Source organism: Phyllobates terribilis, unplaced genomic scaffold (genome assembly GCF_046119375.1).
Source record: "Phyllobates terribilis strain yellow unplaced genomic scaffold, ASM4611937v1 Scaffold_5__5_contigs__length_657084704, whole genome shotgun sequence".
In the NCBI taxonomy this organism is placed as follows: Eukaryota; Metazoa; Chordata; class Amphibia; order Anura; family Dendrobatidae; genus Phyllobates; species Phyllobates terribilis.
Window position 1 is genome coordinate 11,096,387 of NW_027362765.1, and position 25,045 is coordinate 11,121,431.

The 25,045-nt window shown below is 47.2% G+C and overlaps 1 protein-coding gene and 1 pseudogene across 1 annotated transcript in view; both read right to left on the reverse strand.

Moving 5' to 3' along the window:
- Window positions 1–733, reverse strand: part of LOC141270781 (uncharacterized) — a 66,635-nt pseudogene extending 65,902 nt beyond the window's left edge.
- Window positions 1–12,104, reverse strand: part of LOC141270587 (gastrula zinc finger protein XlCGF66.1-like) — a 445,723-nt gene extending 433,619 nt beyond the window's left edge. Inside the window, exon 1 of the mRNA XM_073680671.1 lies at window positions 12,046–12,104. The gene's annotated coding sequence lies outside the window, so the exon portion shown is untranslated. The remainder of the gene's footprint in view (window positions 1–12,045) is intronic.
- Between the last annotated feature and the right edge of the window lie 12,941 nt (window positions 12,105–25,045).

Genomic DNA, 25,045 nt, shown 5'->3' on the forward strand with positions numbered 1-25,045 from the left:
AAGGAGCTATTTGGCTTTTGGAGCACAGATTTAGGTAGAATAGTTTGCGGGCGACATTTTCGGAGCTCTGAAGGTGTTAGAACAACAGAAAAACCCCAAAAGTAACCCCATTGTAGAAATTGCACCTCTCAATGACTTAATCTACGGCTGCAGTGACTATTTTGTAACATCCATGCCAGGCTTCTTTTTTTTTTGGAGAATTGCAAAACTGCCAGATTAGTGCCCACACAATGTGCCCCCATACAGTGTAGTGCCCCCATATATTGTAGCGCCCCCATACATTGTGCCCAGCTTGTGCTTCTGGCGATACGCGGCCCGTAAACTGTCAAGTGCTCTCTTCCCACTATAACAATGCCAAACATGTGGCTGATTATTGGGGTTTAGGCACAGTGGGGCTCAGAAGGAGGAGGGCATTTTGATTTGGGAGAGCAGAATCAACTGGATTTAATTAGAGGGGGAAGGGAGCCATGTCGCTTTTCAGTTTGTTCTACAAGTAACGTGGGAACCCCATATAGTTTGAGTGACAGATGAAGGCCCTGAGTCTGGTTTTGTATGGATAAATTAAGGGGGTTTTATTGGTAACATTTTGGGATGCATAAAATCTTTCGATCGCTTCCAGAATAAGGCTGGGATCACATTCTTGGGTTCAACGCTGAGCACTTACCGTGAGGTTTCCGTGTAAATTCCACAAAAATGCGATACAGACGAAACCCACAATAGACCCACCCACCATAACGACGCAGATGGAGACACTTTGGGCTCTGTTTGGCATCTGCTCCGGTGGTCTCCGTCTTTTTAGGCGTGCAAAGATCTGTGGTTGCCCACAATTGTGCGATAAAAAGACATCCCAAATAATGGGACACCCTGGATCAGAGACCAGTCCAAAGTGACTCCATCAGCCTCATAAGTACGTGGGTCCGTCTGGGGTTTGGTCTGAATCGTGGTATTGGGGAATTAACACAGAAACCTAGACGTAAGCTCTCAGTGGAGAGCGCAGGATAAATGTGAGTTGAGCCTTATTCCGATTTTTGTAAGGTAGAATGAACAAATAGACAGCAGTACAAGAAAAGTTCTTATTTTTATTTTTTCGCCGTTTTCCGTGTGGTAAAAGTGATAAGGCAGATTATTCTTCGGGTGGGTGCGATTACAGTGATACCAGATTTATATATACTGTATATATTTTTTTAAAGCTTTTGCTGCCATCACACAGTAAAAATGTTAGTTTTTTTTATAAAATACTAGTTTTTTTGTCGCTATATTCTGAGAGCTGTAACTTATTTTTTTGCCGAATTAGCTATTTTAGGGCTTGTTTTTTTGCAGTTTGGCGTGTTCACTTTTACTATTTTTTTTACATAACTTTTTGATTGCTTTCAATTCACTTTTTTGTGAGTCAGTATGATGAAAAAGCAACGTTTTTGGCTTTTTTTTTATGGTGTTTGCCAAACGGAATAAATAATGTGCCAGTTTTATAGAGCGGGCCGTTCCAGACGCGGCGATACCAATTTTATGTGTACTTTTTTGTTTATTTTTGTTTTATCACAAACGCTGTGTTTTGAATGGCGAAACAGCTTTTTGTGACATGTGCGTTTTTTTCTTTTTTCACTGTGGGACATGTATAATTTTTATTTTTATCACTGGTCTCATCACTGCAGTACTCGTGTAGTGTAGTCAGCTTATAGCTGGATCTCAAAGGCCACAGTACCCTGGGGTCATCACATGACCTCAGGGTACCATGGTAACCATCGTGACCGGCAATTTTCATTGCGGGGGTCTCATGGTTACAAAGGGGGTCTTGTGACCCTCTTGTAACAACTTAAATACTGCTGTCGCAATTGACAGCTGTATTTAAGGGTTTACTCGGCACTGATCGGTTGCAAAACCGTCCGGGGCCGATACTGCAGGGTGCCAGCTGTCACATACAGCTGACACCCACGCGAATTGCCACCGCCGGGTGGCAATATTCCTTTTCTTCCCAATTGCAGTTTTAAAAAGGCAATGAGGGAATAAAGCCCCTTAACGACAGCAGTTTTAATGCGTATCGGCGTTCATTAAGGGGTTAAAACAAAAGTTCTAAAAGAGGTGCCTAAACAGTGGAAACATACCACAAGTGACACCATTTTAGAAACTAGACCCCTCAAGGAATATTTAGATGTGTGGTCAACACCTTGAACCCCCAGGTGCTTCACAGAAGTTTATAACGTAGAGCTGTGAAAATGTAAAGTCTATTTTTTTCTACAAAAATGATCTTTTAGTCCCAAATTTTTTACTATCACAAGGGTAACATGAAAAAATGGACCTCAAAAGTTGTTGTGCAATTTCTCCTCAGTTCACCAATATACAATGTGTGGTCGAAAACTACCTTTGAGGCACAGTGCAAAACTCAGAAGGGAAGAAGCGCCATTTTGGAGTTCAAATTTTGCTGGAATGGTTTGGGTATGCCATGTCACATTGGCAGAGCCCCTGAGGTGCCAAAACAGCAGAATCCCCCATAAGTGACCCCATTTTACAAACTACACCTCTCAATGAATTCATCTTAGGGTGCAGTTATCATACTGACACCACAGGTATATCACAGAATTTTATACCATTGGGCAGTGAAGGAAAAAATAAATTACATTTTTACCACAAATATTTTGTTGTAGTCCCAGATTTTACATTTTCGCATCGGGAAATTGGTAAAAAAAAAAAAAAAAAAAGGCACCAAAATGTGTCACACAATTTCTGCTGAACGTGGCAATGCTTCCCATGTGGCTGTACAGTACTGCTTAGCCACACGGTGAGACTCGGGAGGGACAGAGAGCTATTTTCCTGCTGGAGGGCAGATTTTCCTAAAATAGTTTGCAGACTCCATATACAGAGCCCCTAAGTGCTAGAAGAGCAGAATCCCCCCTCAAGTGACCCCATTTTGGAAATCATACCCCTGCCAAACATGTGGACGCTAAATGAGGTTAAGACACACTGTAGTGCTCAGAAGGGAGGTGGGATTTGGGAGCGCAGAATTTGCTGAATTTCTTTTGGCGAGGGGATGGGGGCGAGAAGCCATTTTGCTTTTCCAGAGCCTTTGTACTACCAGTAACGTGGAAGCTCCCTATAATTCCATTAACACATGACGGACCTGAGTGGGGGCTTTTTATGTGAAGCTTTAATTGGGAATATTTTACATAACATTTTGGATCACATTTATCCAGCGCTCTACGCTGAGAACTTACTTTGGTGTTTCCATCTAAATCTCAGAATGATGTTATTCAGATGAAATCCCCGAGAGATCCATTCACTATAATGAGATGAGGCAGCAGAGTTACTCTGGACTCCGTCTGGAGAATTACTGTATTTTTTTTCTATTCAGCGTTGTTCTTCTTTTCAGAGGTGCACAAAACTATGGCTGACCGCGCTTTTATCTACGGCTAAAAAGAAGGACACTGCCGAATCATAGGTCAGACGACGTCCACAGTGCCTCCATTTGCCTCATTACAGGGAATCTTCCACCGGGGGGTTCTGTCTGAATCATTTATTTCAGAGATTTACACGGAAACCCCGGTGTAAGCGCTCAGCGCAGAGTGCAGGATAAATGAATGACTGAGCCTTACTGCGATCTTTGGGAGGCAGAATAAACAAATCAACAGCAGGTGAATAATTGGTTTTATTTATTTTTTACGCCGTTCCTTGTGCAGTGTAAGTAATTAGGCAACTTTATTCTTTGGTTGGTGCGATTACAGTGATACCAGACTTATAATGGGTTTTATGATTGGCTGCTGTCACACACTAAAAAATGTTTTATTTTGCAAAAACTAGTCTTTGCATTGCCATATTTTGAGAGCTATAATTTTTCCATATTTCTGCCGACAGAGTCATGTTGGGGCTTGTTGTTTGCGGGAAAAGTTGACGTTTTTATTGGTAAAATTTTCGGGCAGATTACATTTTTTGATTGCTTTTTATTCTGATTTTTGGGGAGGCAGAATGAACTAAAACCAGCAATTCAGGAATTGTTTTTTTTGTCGTTACTTGTGTGGTAAAACTGATAAGGCAGCTTTATTCTTCGGCTCAGTACGATTATAGCAATAACTCATTTATGTAATTTTTTTTATGTTTTTGCGCTTTTACATAATTATTTTTTCTATAAAAGTTTTTATCTTGACATCGCTGTATGCTGAGAGCTGTAACTTTTTAATTTTTCGGCTGATGGAGCTGTATGGCAGCTTGATTTTTACGGGACAAGATGACGTTTTCAGCGATACCATTTTTATTTACAGCTGTCTTTTTGATCGCGTTTTATTCCACTTTTTTCCAGCAGTATGATGAAAAGGCTTTTACGCTATTCACTGAAGGGGTTAACTAGTGACACACTGGTCATTCTGGACACAGCGATACCAAATACGCTTACTTTTTTTGTTTATTTTTTTTTTTACATAAAAATTTTATTTATTAGTGTAATATATTTTACTATTATTTTTTAACATTTTTTTTTACAATTTTTATTTACTTAGTCCCGATATGGTAAATTCACTTTTTTTCACAGGTATAATGTATTGTAATGCACTAGCATTGCAGTACATTATACCTTTGTAGAATACTTGTGAGACCATGCTGTGAGGGGATAACCCATCCTGGTGCACAAACTAGCACCCAGCCATGATGGGCTATCCCCGTTACTGAACGTAATGGGGTTAATGTCCTTTAATTAGACCTACTGTTCACTCAGGGCAAAGTTCTGTACCATCTAAGCAGGCATCCTGGCCTGAGCTAAGGACCTCGCCCTGCTCTTTGTCTGCACTATGCTTCCTGGCTGAAATCCAGATTCAGGCTGTGTGCCCACGATGCGTTTTTAATGTGTTTCTGCAGCTGCGGAAATGCATTAAAAACGCATGGTAGAAGGGCAGCAATGCTCCCCAATGATAATCCGTATGTGCTGTGCACATGCTGCGGAAATTTCCGCTGTGGATTATCAATGCGGAAAAAAACGCACCACTACCAATTATTTTGCGGAAGTGCTGCGTTTTCGCCGCCATTGACTTGCATTAGAACGCGCCAATTCCGCAAGACTGCATCTGTACTTGCGTAATTGGCGCGTTCTAATGTGCGGATGGTACCCAGGTCTAGAGGAGAGGAGACTCTCCTCCGGACTCAGGTACCATTAAAAAATCTGTAAAAAAAGAATAAAATAAAAAATAAATGTATATTTACCTTCCGGCAGCCCGCGGTGCACTCCTCCTTGCTTCCCGGAACTTCGCGGTGGATTGAAGGACCTGCGCTGACGTCAGCAGGTCTTTCAATCCACTGCTGCCGAAAAGGGAGAACAGAGTGTAAAGCAGGACACCGGGGGCCATCGGAGGGCAAGTATACATTTATTTTTTTTATTTTTAACCACTCTCTCGGGTCACACGATATAAATCCAACGCTTCACATCAGCATGTCCCTGGCAGGAAAAAGCATGTACAATCCGCATGCGTTTTTTTCTGCCAGGGAGATGCAGAAATTCTCAGGAAAAAATCCTGAGCATTTCTGCATCGTGGGCACATAGCCTTACACTGCCATAATATCTTTGCTTTCATTCAGAACATACTATTTGATGTCTCCCTCCTGGCACACAGCACCATATCAATTCAAGTCTGCAACCAGATGGACTGAATGTCTGTATTTCTCACTTAATTATCCCTATCTGACTCATCACCAGGAAATCGTTCTCATGTGTGCCCATCTAGCCCAGAATGAGGGCTCCCAGACAGTATGATTTCCCCCACAATTACTGATATAAAAAAAAAACGAAAAAAACCCCACACACATTACTCAACCAACTCTGTTCCTGAGATGCGCTGCTCCGGTCTGTGCAATGTGAGCACTGAGGCTCCGTACTACAGGTGTGATGTAGTGACGCCATTGTAGTGTATGGAGTCACAGGTGAAGGCTGAATGGCGGATCAGTGAGCTTTCGACTCTGATTCACTACTCTATTCAATGGTATCACTGTCATAGGAATGTGGATATCACTGAAATTGTGATGATGGGTAAGGAGAGTGTGCTCGGTGCTGAACCGTCTCAACTCATGGGCACCATAGCGGAGGCATGGGCTTCCGTTATGAATGATACGCCCCTGCCAACTATTGTGTGGCAAATATCTCATAGGTCCTGGGTTCATTAGTATCTGCACCAAGAATGGGGCTCAGTGAGTATTTATTCATTAGCTGTGGGTTAGTCGGTGGGGGGGATGGTACCATGTTGTGTGTGTAGGGGGCAATACTGTGGGAAAACCCCCCTAAAATAAAATATTAAACCCTTTTTAAATAAATGCATTGAAAACTGGACTAACAATATATATATATATATATATATATATATATATATATATATATATACTTAAAGCTAGCAAAATTACAAGCTCAATGACTTGGTGTGGATGTATATAAACAGATGTAAGCAATGATGCTGCTGAATAATTGATACAGTCACTACCTTACCCGATCCCATACCTAAACAAAGCTGATATTGCCTAACCGCGCAGGTTGGCACCCTAGGGGACGATAATGGTGCCCCCGCTCACTGCTGGATGTCTCTCAGAAGCTCTAGTTCATGCTGATATATATCAAAAAATACACTGATAAATTAAAAAGGATCAGATATGTCTACAGGTATATATAAAGGAAAGGGTATGGTACTCATCAGAGAATGGTTCAATAATCCGCCTCGATGCATTTCCCCAACAGCTTCATCAGGAGGCTTGATACAGGGATAATAATTCATGATGTTCAGCATAGTGTGTCTAATAGCCAGGTGTCCATGCATAAATATCCCACTTCATCCAAAACCCCTCCCAGACTAGAGACCCGTTCCCATTCCTAGAGCTGAATTGTCATAGGATATATAGAATGGAGTCTGTCTACAATAATGTACTGCACCTCGCTACTTCTCATGAGCTAGAGGTCCTATAATGTCCATCCCCTAGTGTACATGTCCGGAAGTGACGCGCTTTACACTGAAACGCCGGATAAACTGATTGCCGCCGCGCCACTCGTACCCGTGACTGCGCATGCCCGTAGTTATGTGTTCCACGCCGGAGAGCATAATGGCCTATATGTGTCCGTTACCCTTGTCAGTAGATAAAGTAACATACGACTAGAGGGTTTCTGTTTACCTGTGCGTTGTATCCTGTCACCTGATTACAGGGGCATAATGGGGGCATCATGCATACTGCATAAGAGCCATAATGGGGACATTACACTGTGCGGGGGCATCATACATACTGCATAAGGGGCATTACACTGTGTGGGGGCATCATATATCCTGCATAAGAGCCATAATGGGGGCAATACACTGTGTGGGGGCATCATACAAACTGCATAAGGGGCATTACACTGTGTGGGGGCATCATACATACTGCACAAGAGCCATAATGGGGGCATTACACTGTGTGGGGGCATCATACATCCTGCATTAGGAGCATAATGGGGGAATTACACTGTGTGGGGGCATCATACATCCTGCATAAGGGGCATAATGGGGGAATTACACTGTGTGGGGGCATCATACATCCTGCATAAGGGGCATAATGGGGGCATTACAATGTGTGGGGCATCATACATATTGTATAAGGGGCATAATGGGGGCATTACACCGTGGGGGGGTATCATACTTCCTGCATAAGGGGCATAATGGGGGCATTACACTGTGTGGGGGGCATCATACATCCTGCATAAGGGGCATAATGGGGGCATTACACTGTGTGGGGCATCATACATACTGCATAAGGGGCATAATGGGGGCATTACACTGTGTGTGGGGCATCATACATACTGTATAAGGGGCATAATGGGGGAATTACACTGAGTGGGGGGCATCATACATACTGCATAAGGGGTATAATGGGGGCATTACACTGTGTGGGGGTATCATACATCCTGCATAAGGGGCATAATGGCATAATGGGGGCACTACACTGTGGGGGGCATCATACATCCTGCATAAGGGGCATAATGGGGGCATTACACTGTGTGGGGGCATCATACATCCTGCATAAGGGGCATAATGGGGGTATTACACTGTGGGGGGGTATCATACATCCTGCATAAGGGGCATAATGGGGGCATTACACTATGTGGGGGCATCATACATACTGCATAAGGGGCATAATGGCATAATGGGGGCACTACACTGTGGGGGGCATCATACATCCTGCATAAGGCGCATAATGGGGGCATTACACTGTGTGGGGGGCATCATACATACTGCATAAGGGTTATAATGGGGGCATTACACTGTGGGGCATCATACATCCTGCATAAGGGGCATAATGGGGGCCTTACACTGTGTGGGGGCATCATACATCCTGCATAAGGGGCATAATGGGGGCATTACACATCCTGCATAAGGGGCATAATGGGGGCATTACACTGAGTGGGGGCATCATACATCCTGCATAAGGGGCATAATGGGGGCATTACACTGTGGGGGGGTATCATACATCCTGCATAAGGGGCATAATGGGGGCATTACACTGAGTGGGGGCATCATACATCCTGCATAAGGGGCATAATGGGGGCATCACACATCCTGCATAAGGGGCATAATGGGGGCATTACACTGAGTGGGGGCATCATACATCCTGCATAAGGGGCATAATGGGGGCATCACACATCCTGCATAAGGGGCATAATGGGGGCATCACACATCCTGCATAAGGGGGCATAATGGGGGCATTACACAGAGTGGGGGCATCATACATCCTGCATAAGAGCCATAATGGGGGCATTACACTGTGTGGGGGCATTACACTGTGTGGGGGCATCATATATCCTGCATAAGAGCCATAATGGGGGCATTACACTGCGTGGGGGCATCATACAAACAGCATAAGGGGCATTACACTGTGTGGGGGCATCATACATACTGCACAAGAGCCATAATGGGGGCATTACACTGTGTGGGGGCATCATACATCCTGCATAAGGGGCATAATGGGGGAATTACACTGTGTGGGGGCATCATACATCCTGCATAAGAGGCATAATGGGGGAATTACACTGTGTGGGGGCATCATACATCCTGCATAAGAGGCATAATGGGGGCATTACAATGTGTGGGGCATCATACATATTGTATAAGGGGCATATTGGGGGCATTACACCGTGGGGGGGTATCATACATCCTGCATAAGGGGCATAATGGGGGCATTACACTGTGTGGGGGGCATCATACATCCTGCATAAGGGGCATAATGGGGGCATTACACTGTGTGGGGCATCATACATACTGTATAAGGGGCATAATGGGGGCATTACACTGTGTGGGGGCATCATACATACTGCATAAGATGTATAATGGGGGCATTACACTGTGTGGGGGTATCATACATCCTGCATAAGGGGCATAATGGGGGCATTACACTGTGTGGGGGCATCATACATCCTGCATAAGGGGCATAATGGGGGCATTACACTGTGTGGGGGCATCATACATCCTGCATAAGGGGCATAATGGGGGCATTACACTGTGTGGGGGCATCATACATCCTGCATAAGGGGCATAATGGGTGTATTACACTGTGGGGGGTATCATACATCCTGCATAAGGGGCATAATGGGGGCATTACACTAAGTGGGGGCATCATACATACTGCATAAGGGGCATAATGGGGGCACTACACTGTGTGGGGGGGGGATCATACATCCAGCATAAGGGGCATTACACTATGTGGGGGCATCATACATACTGCATAAGGGGCATAATGGGGGCATTACACTGTGTGGGGGGCATCATACATACTGCATAAGGGTTATAATGGGGGCATTACACTGTGTGGGGGTATCATACATTCTGCATAAGGGGTATAATGGGGGCATCATACATCATGCATAAGGGGCATAATGGGGGCATTACACATCCTGCATAAGGGGCATAATGGGGGCATTACACTGAGTGGGGGCATCATACATCCTGCATAAGGGGCATAATGGGGGCATTACACTGTGGGGGGCATCATACATCCTGCATAAGGGGCATAATGGGGGCATCACACATCCTGCATAAGGGGCATAATGGGGGCATTACACTGTGTGGGGGCATTACACTGTGTGGGGGCATCATATATCCTGCATAAGAGCCATAATGGGGGCATTACACTGCGTGGGGGCATCATACAAACTGCATAAGGGGCATTACACTGTGTGGGGGCATCATACATACTGCACAAGAGCCATAATGGGGGCATTACACTGTGTGGGGGCATCATACATCCTGCATAAGGGGCATAATGGGGGAATTACACTGTGTGGGGGCATCATACATCCTGCATAAGGGGCATAATGGGGGAATTACACTGTGTGGGGGCATCATACATCCTGCATAAGAGGCATAATGGGGGCATTACAATGTGTGGGGCATCATACATATTGTATAAGGGGCATATTGGGGGCATTACACCGTGGGGGGGTATCATACATACTGCATAAGGGGCATAATGGGGGCATTACACTGTGTGGGGGGCATCATACATCCTGCATAAGGGGCATAATGGGGGCATTACACTGTGTGGGGCATCATACATACTGTATAAGGGGCATAATGGGGGCATTACACTGTGTGGGGGCATCATACATACTGCATAAGAGGTATAATGGGGGCATTACACTGTGTGGGGGTATCATACATCCTGCATAAGGGGCATAATGGGGGCATTACACTGTGTGGGGGCATCATACATCCTGCATAAGGGGCATAATGGGGGCATTACACTGTGTGGGGGCATCATACATCCTGCATAAGGGGCATAATGGGGGCATTACACTGTGTGGGGGCATCATACATCCTGCATAAGGGGCATAATGGGGGTATTACACTGTGGGGGGTATCATACATCCTGCATAAGGGGCATAATGGGGGCATTACACTAAGTGGGGGCATCATACATACTGCATAAGGGGCATAATGGGGGCACTACACTGTGTGGGGGGGGATCATACATCCAGCATAAGGGGCATTACACTATGTGGGGGCATCATACATACTGCATAAGGGGCATAATGGGGGCATTACACTGTGTGGGGGGCATCATACATACTGCATAAGGGTTATAATGGGGGCATTACACTGTGTGGGGGTATCATACATTCTGCATAAGGGGTATAATGGGGGCATTACACTGTGTGGGGGCATCATACATCCTGCATAAGGGGCATAATGGGGGCATTACACATCCTGCATAAGGGGCATAATGGGGGCATTACACTGAGTGGGGGCATCATACATCCTGCATAAGGGGCATCATACATCCTGCATAAGGGGCATAATGGGGGCATCACACATCCTGCATAAGGGGCATAATGGGGGCATCACACATCCTGCATAAGGGGCATAATGGGGGCATTACACTGAGTGGGGGCATCATACATCCTGCATAAGGGGCATAATGGGGGCATCACACATCCTGCATAATGGGCATAATGGGGGCATCACACATCCTGCATTAGGGGCATAATGGGGGCATTACACTGTGTGGGGGCATCATACATCCTGCATAAGGGGCATAATGGGGGCATTACACTGTGTGGGGGCATCATACATCCTGCATAAGGGGCATAATGGGGGCATTACACTGTGTGGGGGCATCATACATACTGCATAAGGGGTATAATGGGGGCATTACACTTTGGGGGGCATCATACATACTGCATAAGGGGCATAATGGGGGCATTACACTGTGGGGGGGGCATCATACATCCTACATAAGGGGCAAAATGGGGGCATTACACTGTGTGGGGGCATCATACATCCTGCATAAGGGGCATAATGGGGGCATTACACTGTGGTGGGCATCATACAGCCTGCATAAGGGGCATAATGGGGGCCTTACACTGTGGGGCCAGTAAAGGGGTCCTGTACTATGAAGACAATACGTTTCCTCCCTTCCTGTCTCCATAGTTGGGTCGTATGTATCTATTACAGGAAACAGAACAAAAACCTTATGATTCTTATAAAGAGGCAACACAAGACCCCAAAAGAGTCTCGGTGCTGAAGGGGTTAATGCCCCCTGCGCCCAGTAATGGGGGTCTCCACATACCTCCACCTGCAGAGCCGCCACCACATATATGGCTGCTCTGTGCGCACAGGAGCTGTGAAGAGGTCACAGGAGGGGAGGAGTCAGGGGTCACATGATCAGGGGCCTCAGTGGATGCAGGACTCTGCTGTGCTGGTTGTCATGGTGCTGGATGAGCTGAAGTTTATGTGTGGGGTCAGGAGGGGTTTACAGTGTGGATGTAGCAGAGCCGCGTGTGTACGAGGTGTACGGAGCAGAGCCGCGCGTGTACGAGGTGTACGGAGCAGAGCCGCGTGTGTACGAGGTGTACGGAGCGGAGCCACGTGTGTACGAGGTGTACGGAGCAGAGCCGTGTGTGTACGAGGTGTACGGAGCGGAGCCGCGTGTGTACGAGGTGTACGGAGCAGAGCCGCGTGTGTACGAGGCGTACGGAGCGGAGCCGTGTGTGTACGTGGTGTACGGAGCAGAGCCGTGTGTGTACAAGGTGTATGGAGCGGAGCCGCGTGTGTACGAGGTGTACGGAGCAGAGCCGTGTGTGTACGAGGTGTACGGAGCGGAGCCGTGTGTGTACGAGGTGTACGGAGCGGAGCCGCGTGTGTACGAGGTGTACGGAGCAGAGCCGCGTGTGTACGAGGCGTACGGAGCGGAGCCGTGTGTGTACGTGGTGTACGGAGCAGAGCCGTGTGTGTACAAGGTGTATGGAGCGGAGCCGCGTGTGTACGAGGTGTACGGAGCAGAGCCGTGTGTGTACGAGGTGTACGGAGCGGAGCCGCGTGTGTACGAGGTGTACGGAGCAGAGCCGTGTGTGTACGTGGTGTACGGAGCAGAGCCGTGTGTGTACAAGGTGTATGGAGCGGAGCCGCGTGTGTACGAGGTGTACGGAGCGGAGCCGCGTGTGTACGAGGTGTACGGAGCGGAGCCGCGTGTGTACGAGGTGTACAGAGCGGAGCCGCGCGTGTACGAGGTGTACAGAGCGGAGCCGCGCGTGTACGAGGTGTACGGAGCAGAGCCGAGTGTGTACGAGGAGTACGAAGCAGAGCCGTGTGTGTACGAGGCGTACGGAGCAGAGCCGCGCGTGTACGAGGTGTACGGAGCAGAGCCGTGTGTGTACGAGGTGTACGGAGCAGAGCCGCGTGTGTACGAGGTGTACGAAGCAGAGCCGCGTGTGTACAAGGTGTACGGAGCAGAGCCGCGTGTGTACGAGGTGTACGGAGCGGAGCCGTGTGTGTACGAGGTGTACGGAGTAGAGCTGTGTGTACGAGGTGTACGGAGCAGAGCCGCACGTGTACGAGGTGTACGGGGCGGAGCCGTGTGTACGAGGTGTACGGAGCAGACCCGTGTGTGTACGAGGTGTACGGAGCAGACCCGTGTGTGTACGAGGTGTACGGAGCAGAGCCGGGTGTGTACGAGGTGTACGGAGCGGAGCCGTGTGTGTACGAGGCGTACGGAGCGGAGCCGCGCGTGTACGAGGCGTACGGAGCGGAGCCGCGCGTGTACGAGGCGTACGGAGCGGAGCCGCGCGTGTACGAGGCGTACGGAGCGGAGCCGCGCGTGTACGAGGCGTACGGAGCGGAGCCGCGCGTGTACGAGGCGTACGGAGCGGAGCCGCGCGTGTACGAGGCGTGCGGAGCGGAGCCGCGCGTGTACGAGGCGTGCGGAGCGGAGCCGCGCGTGTACGAGGCGTGCGGAGCGGAGCCGGGCGTGTACGAGGCGTGCGGAGCGGAGCCGCGCGTGTACGAGGCGTGCGGAGCGGAGCCGCGCGTGTACGAGGCGTACGGAGTGGAGCCGCGCGGAGCGGATGCTGCCCCTCTCCAGGAGTGATCACAGCAGCACGCAGGGCATGAGACATTCTTGTACTACACAGACTCTCCTGACAGAACACAGCTCGTCAGGACATAGCCCCGACCTCCAGCGACAGCCGGACAGTCCCATTGGATCGGGGAGGGTTTGGGGGCTTCTGTATATAAGTTGTGTGTGATAATTGTAGAATTATTAATGTCTTAGCATAAAAGGATGGACCTGAGTGTTTGTGCCGGGGTCCACATGCATGGAGGGGGTTGAGGCGGTGCTGGCTGTATTATGCAGACGGCATCTGCCTGTAACAGTAGTAACCAGAAACTACTAGAAACTCTGCACCAAAATGAAGCAAATCCTTATTCTGGGACCTTCGCCTTGTACGTAACACCCCCGGATCCGGTACAAGCCGGGCAGATGTTCTCATTCTTGTCATTTTCTGCTTAAGGTTCTGCGGTTTTCTGGCCAACTATAAAAAAGAAAAAGCGTAAAACAATATTTGTTTCTGCTGCATTGACATAAGTACAATCTTTCATTACATATAAATGTATTACACGTCGGGTCAATGCTGTAAAGGACAGTAAAGTGCCATGGTTGTGGTTGTGGTTTTTGGGTCACTCTACTTCCCTCCCAAAAATGCAATCAGAAACTTGTAACTACTGATCTCTCCACAAGAAAAAGCCGACAACTCCATCAATGGGATCATTTTATAAAATTAGGTCTTCACAAGATGAAAATGGTCTCACAAACCACATTTTTTTTAAAATGTTCATAAAAAAACCCAGACAAAAATAATAACCTTACTTTGATTTTTTCCCCATTTTTCAATACTTTATGTGCTGAATTGAATGTTCTCATTCCAAGCAACAACTAGTCCCACAAAGCACAAGCCCTCCGTCTATGTGAATGAAAAAACAAAGTTATATTTTTGGGGAAAAAGGGGAGGAAAAAAACAAAAAATTGGTCTTGTCAGAATAATGTAATTGCTATATATATTTAAAATTGAATAATTTTACCCCAAAATTGTGATCTGTTATAATATTCTCATTCTTCATGCGAGATTAATCATTAGTCTGTAAATAAATCCAAACATCTGGAAGATGTAGAACAATATATCTCTGATTCTCTTCTGCTGGGATAAGCGCCTCCTTTCTGTCCTTTCTGTGATGGAGAAAACGCTTGAAAGATTCAGAAAGTCCGATGAGTTTTTGGAGCTTATTGTAAAGGGCCTTAATGACGACCTGGGAAAGAAACCACCAGAAACAAAGGATCCAATCAGGTAAGTTCTAATGATCCCATCTGATAAAATGATCAGCTTTATTTCCATGGGATCGTTCTGTAGCAGAGATGAGACCTGCAGCATTTTGATCCTGAACTTCACTATGTATAGATGTAGCAAAGCTTAATGTGACAATTCACACAGCGCAGTGATAAATTGTCTCAGAAGGTTAGCTCTCATAACAGAATTAACATCACTTATAGTGGAACTAAACTTACAATTTTTTTTCAGAATTGTGAAAATTATGGCACTTTGCAAAGCACTTCATTAGTTTCTTTGGCATCATATCCATAAAATGATGATATTAAAGTGGCCTCCAGACCCTGCTTTTCCCCAGTGCAGGAGCGTTGCTGGGGTCCTAAGAGATCAGGGACCCCAGCCCCAAAGTACATGTTTCCCCATATAACCTCCCTGCCACTTAAAAGAGGATTTATACATATATAATTACAGTATACCACTGTTACTAATCTAAAATACACTATACAAAGACCAATATTACCAAAATTACTACTATACAAGGCCAAAATGATCCTGCTACACAATGTCCTCTACCATCACCACCACACAGTGAGTCCATATATGAAAGAAAACCCCGCAGGGTAAAAGACCATCAAAGGAGTCCAGGGAGTATAAAATATATCATATTTATTCAGCAATAGAAAAATAGGATGATGGGGGAAGGGAAACAACACATATGTGATTGTTAGACATGTAAGCAAAAAAAAGCAAGGCACGCAAGGAAGGGGCCATTCCAGGTATAATGGCTGTCTATATTATCATCATGGGTATACTAAAATATCCCAAAATAGACACCGCATATATTCCACTGGGGGCAACAGTCATCATATACAGGTGCATCTCACAAAATTAGAATATCATCAAAAAGATAATTTATTTCAGTTCTTCAATACAAAAAGTGAAACTCCTATATTATATAGAGTCATTACAGACAGAGAGATCTATTTCAAGTGTTTATTTCTGTTAATGTTGACGATTATGGCTTACAGCCAATGAAAACACAAAAGTCATTATCTCAGTAAATTAGAATAATTAACAAAAAACACCTGCAACGGTTTCCTAACTGTGTTTAAAAATGTCCCATAGTCTGTTTCAGTAGGCTCCACAATCATGGGGAAGACTGCTGACTTGACAAATGCCAAGAAGGCAGTCATTGGCACCATCCACAAGGGCCCAGAGTTCCAATTTTCCTTTGGAAATCAAGGTCCCAGAGTCTGGAGGAAGAGTGGAGAGGCCACAATCTAAGCTGCTTGAGGTCTAGTGTGAAGTTTCCACAATCAGTGATGGTTTGGGGGGCCATGTCATCTGCTGGTGTAGGTCCACTGTGTTTTATCAAGACCAAAGTCAGCGCAGCCGTCTACCAGGAAATTTTAGAGCACTTCATGCTTCCCTCTGCCGACAAGCTTTTTGGAGATGGAAATTTCATTCTCCAGCAGGACTTGGCACCTGTCCACACTGCCAAAAGTACCAATACCTGGTTTACACACAACAGTATCACTGTGCTTGATTGGTCAGCAAACTCACATGACCTTAACCCCATAGAGAATCTATTATAGAGAATCTATGGGGTATTGTCAAGAGGAAGATGAGAGACACCAGACCCAACAAAGCAGACGAGCTGAAGGCTGCTATCAAAGCCACCTGGGCTTCCATAACCCCTCAGCAGTGCCACAGGCTGATCGCCCCATGCCACGCCGCATTGATGCAGTAATTGATGCAAAAGGAGCCCTGACCAAGTATTGAGTGCATTTACTGAACATACATTTCAGTAGGCCAACATTTCGGATTTTAAAAACATTTTTCAAGCTGATGTTATAAAGTATTTTAATTTACTGAGATAATGACTTTTGTGATTTCATTGGCTGTAAGCCATAATCAGTGGCGTACCACCAATGGTGGCAGGCCACACCCCTGCTATGGGGCCCGTGAGCCTCGGGGGAGCGAGGAGGATAGGTGAGTATTGGGGGGGTGGGAGGTTGTGGCGGAGGAGGAGCGGGCACACGCCGTAGCCGCTGCTGTAGCTACCACGTGTGCCCGCTGCTAAAGGGACATGAATATTCCCTCTTCTCCACTTCCATGGGCATGGAGAAGAGGGAATATTCATTCTCTTTAGTAGCGGGCACGGAGGAGCGCTGAGCCGTGGCTCCTGCTTACAGTGCCCGCTACTAAAGAGAATCCATATTCACGCTTGTTAGCGCTCATAGTCCCGGCGTGGAGAAGAGTGAGTATGCCGGCAGCAGCAGCAGCTCACCTCGACAACTGAGAGCGCGCGCTGCTCAGATACCAACATGAGCTGCTGGCAGACAGAACACAGCAGCTGTGGAGCAGAGGTGAGGAAGGAAGGTGAGTATAAGTGTTTATTTTTTGTGTGTGCAGTGATGGGGCCACACATACCAGGATTGGGGGCTGAGGAGGCCACACATACCAAGATTGGGGGATGAGGAGGCCATACATACCAGGATTGGGGGATGAGGAGGCCACACATACCAGGATTGTGGGATGAGAAGGCCACACATACAAGGATTGGGGGGTGAGGAGGCCACACATACCAGGATTGAGGGATGAGGAGGCCATACATACCAGGATTGGGGGATGAGGAGGCCACACATACCAGGATTGGGGGATGAGGAGGCCACACATACCAGGATTGGGGGATGAGGGGGCCACGCATACCAGGATTGGGGGATGAGGGGTGCCATATGTACCAGGATTGGGGGATGAGGGGTGCCATACATGCCAGGATTGGTGATGAGGGAGCCATACATACCAGGATGGTGAAATTTTCCAGTAACTGCTGCATTTACTACCCTAGGCTTATACTCAACTCAATACGTTTTCCCAGTTTTTTTGTGGTAAAATTAGGGGCCTCGGCTTATACTCGGGTCGTCTTATTTAAAACATATGGTATTTTAAAATCGGTGAGTGCGTGGTGCACATAATACTGCAGGACTGTGTGGTGCATTATACTATATGGGGGCTGCATTTTACCCTTTGGGGTGTGAAATATACTGTATGGAGGACTATGGGGAGTGCATTATATTCTATCGAGGACCATGGGAAGTTCATTATACTATATGGAGGATTATGGGGGGTGCATTATACTATATGGAGGATTTTGGAGGGTGCATTATACTATATGGAGGATTATGGGTGGCATATTATACTATATGGAAGTCTATGTGGGGCCATTATGATATTTTGAGGGCTATGTGGGGGGCCGTTATACTGTATGAAAGCAATTATACGGTGTGAAGGTTTGTGTGGGGTCCATCATGGTGTTTGGAGGGCTGCGTGGGGCCATTATACTGTTTGGAGGGCTAGTGTGGGCCATTATACTGTATGTAGGCCCATTATACTGTTTGGAGGGCTGTGTGGGGCCATTATACTGTTTGGAGGGCTAGTGTGGGCCATTATACTGTATGTAGGCCCATTATACTGTATGTAGGGCTGTGTGGGAGTCACAGTTGGGGGAATCATACTGTGTTAGGGTCACCATACTTTGCCTTGGGAGTTGAAGTGGGGTACAATAAGGTCATTATACTGTTCATGTAGAGGCTAATGTGGAGGAATGCATCATGGGGGTATCATACTGTGTTTGGGGGGCACTTTTATTGGCATCATACTTCATGGGGGCAATGAAAGAGGGATCTAGGACTTCAGTAGGAGGAAAATTAGAAAAACGAAGTAAAGGCTGGAAAGTTGTGAGATCGGCTCTTCTGTGACACAGACAAATATTCATTTATTTTTTTGGTGTGGGGGGTCCAATTAGAGCTTCTGCTATGGGGTCTCATGATTTCTATGTGCGCCCCTGGCCATAATCATCAACATTACCAGAAATAAACACTTGAAATAGATCACTTTGATTGTAATGACTTTATATAATATATGAGTTTCATTTTCAGCCTTGAAGAACTAAAATAAATAAACTTTTTGATGATATTCTAATTTAGTGAGATGCACCTGTATATATAAGGGGTATGGGAGTCATCATGCTATATATAAGGGGCAGTGGGGCCATCATATTATATAAAATGGGGAGTGGGTGCCAGAATACAGTTTATAAGGGGCTGTCGTGCCATCATACAGTATAAAGGGAGCTGTAGGGGCTATAATATAGTGTACAAGTGGGTGTGGGGGCCATCATACAGTATATATTGGGCTGCGGGGGCCATCATACAGTACTGTATATATGGGGCTGTGAGGGCCATTACACAGGATATAGGGAGTTGTAGGGACCATCATGCCAGTTATAAGGAGTTGTAGAGACCATCATACAGTGCATAGGGAGCTGTAGGGACCATCAGACAATGGATAGGGAGCTGTGGAGACCATCATACAGTGCATAGGGAGCTGTGGGGACCATTATGCAGTGAATAGGGAGATGTGGGGACCATTATGCAGTGCATAGGGAGATGTGGGGACCATCAGACAATGCATAGGGAGCTGTGGAGACCATCATACAGTGCATAGGGAGCTGTGGGGACCATTATGCAGTGCATAGGGAGCTGTGGGGACCATCATACAGAGCGTAGGGAGCTGTGGGGACTATTATACAGTACATAAGGAGCCGTGGGGACCATCATACAGTGCATAAGGAGCTGCGGGGACCATCATACAGTGCGTAGAGAGCTATGGGGACCATCAGACAATGCATAGGGAGCTGAGGAGACCATCATACAGTGCCTAAGGAGCTGTAGGGGCCATCATACCGTGCATAGGGAGCTGTGGGGACCATTATGCAGGGCATAGGGAGCTGTGGGGACCATTATGCAGGGCATAGGGAGCCGTGGGGACCATTATGCAGTGCATAGGGAGCTGTGGGGACCATTATGCAGTGCATAGGGAGCTGTGGGGACCATTATGCAGTGCATAGGGAGCTGTGGGGACCATCATACCAAGCGTAGGGAGCTACGGGGACCATCATACAGTACATAAGGAGCCATGGGAACCATCGTACAGTGTATAAGGAGCCGTGGGGACCATCATTCAGTGCATAAGGAGCTGCGGGGACCATCCTACAGTGCGTAGAGAGCTATGAAGACCATCATACAATGCATAGGGAGCTGTGGAGACCATCATACAATGCATAGGGAGCTGTGAAGACCATCATACAGTGCATAGGGCACTGTGGGGACCATCATACAGAGCGTAGGGAGCTGTGGAGACCATCATACAGAGCATAGGGAGCTGTGGGGACCATCATACAGAGCATAGGGAGCTGTGGGGACCATCATACAGTGCCTACGGAGCTGTGGAAACTATCATACAGTGTGTAGGGAGCTGTGGGGACCATCATACAGTGTATAGGGAAGTATGAGGACCATCATACAGTATCTAAGGAGCTGTGGGGACCATCATACAGTGCATAGTGAGCTGTGGGGACTATCATACAGAGCGTAGATAGCTGTGGGGACCATCATAAAGTGCATAGGGAGCTGTGGGTTCCAGCATACTGAGCGTAGATAGCTGTGGGGACCATCATACAGTGCATAGGGAGCTGTGCGTTCCTTCATACAGGGCATAGGGCGCTGTGGGGACCATCATACAGAGCATCGAGAGCTGTGGGGACCATTATGCAATGCATAGGGAGCTGTGGGGACCATCATACAATGCATGGGGGTGCTGTGGGGACCATCATACAGTGTAGGGAGCTGTGGGGACCACCATACAGTGTATAGGGAGCTGTGGGGACCATCATACAGTGCATAGGGAGCTGTGGGGACCATCATACATAGCGTAGATAGCTGTGGGGACCATCATACAGTGCATAGGGAGCTGTGCGTTCCTTCATACAGGGCATAGGGCGCTGTGGGGACCATCATACAGAGCATCGAGAGCTGTGGGGACCATTATGCAATGCATAGGGAGCTGTGGGGACCATCATACAATGCATGGGGGTGCTGTGGGGACCATCATACAGTGTAGGGAGCTGTGGGGACCACCATACAGTGTATAGGGAGCTGTGGGGACCATCATACAGTGCATAGGGAGCTGTGGGGACCATCATACATAGCGTAGATAGCTGTGGGGACCATCATACAGTGCATAGGGAGCTGTGCGTTCCTTCATACAGGGCATAGGGCGCTGTGGGGACCATCATACAGAGCATCGAGAGCTGTGGGGACCATTATGCAATGCATAGGGAGCTGTGGGGACCATCATACAGTGCATGGGGGTGCTGTGGGGACCATCATACAGTGTAGGGAGCTGTGGGGACCACCATACAGTGTATAGGGAGCTGTAGGGAGCATCATACAGAGCGTAGGGAGCTGTGGGGACCATGATAGCAGTGCATATGGAGCTGTGGGGACCATCATACAGTGCATAGGGAGCTGTGGGGACCATCATACAGTGCATAGGGAGCTGTGGGGATCATGATACAGTGCATATGGAACTGTGGGTGCCATCATACAGGGCATAGGGAGCTGTGGGGACCATTATTAAGTGCATACGGAGCTGTGGGGACCATCATACAGGGTATGGGGATCATCATACAGTGCGTAGGGAGCTGTGGGGACCATCATACAGTGTCTAGGTAGCTGTGGGGACCGTCATACAGTGTATAGGGAGCTGTGGGGACCATCATACAGTGCATAGGGAGCTGTGGGGACCATCATACAGTGTGTAGTGAGCTGTGGGACTATCATACAATATACAGGGTGCTATGGGGGCACTCATGACATTATGCAATGCATAGGGAGCTGTGGGGACCATCATACAGTGCATAGGGAGCTGTGGGGACCATCAGACAATGCATAGGGAGCTGTGGAGACCATCATACAGTGCATAGGGAGCTGTGGGGACCATTATGCAGTGCATAGGGAGCTGTGGAGACCATCATACAGTGCATAGAGAGCTGTGGGGGCCATTATGCAGTGCATAGGGAGATGTGGGGACCATCATACAGGGAATAGGGAGCTGTGGGGACCATTATGCAGTGCGTAGGGAGCTGTGGGGACCATTATGCAGTGTATAGGGAGCTGTGGGGACCATTATGCAGTGCATAGGGAGTTGTGGGGACCATCATACAGAGTGTAGGGAGCTGTGGGGACTATCATACAGTACATAAGGAGCTGTGGGGACCATCATAAAGTGTATAAGGAGCCGTGGGGACCATCATACAGTGTATAAGGAGCCGTGGGGACCATCATACAGTGCATAAGGAGCTGCGGGGACCATCATACAGTGCATAGAGAGCTGTTTGGACCATCAGACAATGCATAGGGAGCTGTGGAGACCATCATACAGTGCCTAAGGAACTGTGGGGACCATCATACAGTGCATAGGGAGCTGTGGGGACCATGATACAGTGCATATGGAACTGTGGGTACAATCATACAGGGCATAGGGATCTGTGGAGACCATTATGCAGTGCATTCGGAGCTGTGGGGACCATCATACAGGGTATAGGGAGCTGTGGAGATCATCATACAGTGCGTAGGGAGCTGTGGGGATCATCATACAGTGCGTAGGGAGCTGTGGGGACCATCATGCAGTGCGTAGGGAGCTGTGGGGACCATCATACAGTGCATAGGAAGCTGTGGGGACCATCATACAGTGCATTGGAAGCTGTGGGGACCATCATACAGTGCGTAGGGAGCTGTGGGGATCATCATACAGTGCGTAGGGAGCTGTGGGGATCATCATACAGTGCGTAGGGAGCTGTGGGGACCATCATGCAGTGTATAGGGAGCTGTGGGGACCATCATGCAGTGTATAGGAAGCTGTGGGGACCATCATACAGTGCGTAGGGAGCTGTGGGGACTATCATGCAGTGTATAGGGAGCTGTGGGGACCATTATGCAATGCATAGGGAGCTGTGGGGACCATCATGCAGTGCATAGGGAGCTGTGGGGACCATCATACAGTGTGTAGTGAGCTGTGGGGACCATCATACAGTGTGTAGTGAGCTGTGGGACTATCATACAATATACAGGGTGCTATTGGGGCACTCAGGACATTATTTCTTTTAAATGGGTGCATCATCAGAAATTTCTTCTTTCACTACCCCGAAATCATCGTCCATAGACTTGAAGAAGAACTTTGTAGTTGGGTGTAGTTTGATTGTGGCTTTAAGGGGGCATTATTACTTAAAGGGGATACTCAACGGTATTTGTTGCTTGGAGGGAACACTTCAGAAACTTATTGAAACTTTCATAAGAGCATATCTGGCATTATTACTTGCTAGGTAGCACAGTGGGGTCTTTACTACTTTCTATGGGACGCTATTATTTTTATAGGTCCCCTCTATCTGGCACACAGTCTTTGTAGCATTAATTGGTGGAGGGTAATCATAGTAATGACATAATTTTTGAAGTATTGAGGTTCCTATTCCACGTCGGAAGAGCAGGCAGCATGGGAAGGTTGTGCAGGGTGGGAATAGATGGGGACTGTGCTGGAGATGTGAGAAGTCAGATGGTCTTTGTACAGTGTGTTTTTTATGTAGAGGCAATGGTCATATCATAATACTATGTACTCACTGTGTAGTGTTGATGGTAGAGGGCATTGTGTAGCCGGATTATTATTGCCTTGTATAGAAGTAATTTTGGGAATATTGGTCTTTCAGTTGTGTATTTTAGGTTAGCAACAATGGTGTACTGTAATTATATATGTATAGGTCCTCTTTTAAGTGGCGGGGAGGTTGTATGGGGAAACACCTACTTTGGGGCTTTGGCCCCTGATCTTTTAGGACCCTAGCAACGTCCCGGCATACAAGGGATATCGGGGGGGCACAAAGTGTTCTGGAGGTTTCCTTTACAGTATGAAGCATTTTCCACACAGTATCCTTCCTCTGTAATATACTCCAGGACTTGTGAGGCGCACTGTCGCTCCCTATTTCACCATAACTCGGCCTCAGCAGTGCAGTGCTGATCAGCAGGTCTGCTTACTTGTTCTTCGGTTTTGCGTACTGTGTCTTCCACTACTGGCACCCTTGAACCTTTGCACTCGTGACTCCCACTAGTACATCATATTCAGTGCTGCTTTGGGGTCCGTAACTCGGCGTCCAATCCAAGGACCCTTCTCTGTAAGGCCACTCTGTCTCATTGGTCCAAAAAAGTCGGGCGCACTTCATGGCCGCCTCATATAGAATGAATGGAGCAGCATTTTAGCATGCGTACCACCGTTCCAATCTAAAGGGGATGAAGGTTCCTGTAGATTGGAGCTTGTTTTCATTGGACAACCCCTTTAATTTGTCACACACTGTTTCTGCATTTAAGTCTATTTTTTGGTAAATATTCGATGACCTGGTGTAATTTGTGATGTGTTGTTCTTCACCTGAGGTTGTATTGACCTCATTTTATAACTTCTAAGGACCAGACTTTTTTTTAATATATCCTGAATAGAACACAATAGAATTGTATGGAGAACATTATTGTGTTCTTCACAATTCAAGGCTACGTGTCCTTATGAGATCTTTTTCTTGAAGGTATATGGCCCTCAGGTTCTTTATCACCATGCAATCTGAAGAGCCAACTTAGACTAAGAGTGGCCACCACTGGGCATACACCATGGTGCAGCAAGGGCTAGCAATCTGTCCCTCCAATTGTGTGGGTACTTATTGCTTAGGGAATGTCAGTCCAATTCTTCTTTTTAAGAGGGTTCACTGTCTGTGCATCTCTGTGCCCGAAGAATATTAACCTGGTGTTACTGTATTACTGCTGTTCCAAGTGGCAAGCACATGGTTCTCTTAGAGACAGTGCCCTTGTTTAAACCCAAGTAGACTTGAATTGGAAAGGCCACTGGTCTGGACCAGGACTCTGGTTGTGTCCGGTGATGGCGGCATGCACGGTTTCTATGGACGTGTCTGTGTGTAGTCAGAAAAGAATTTCAGTGGTGGCCTAATAACTGCAAGGACCGACGGAGGTGTTGGACAAAGGTCAACGAGTGGCTGCAGAACGGTTGGTAAATGTGGGCCACTTCATGGGAATATTG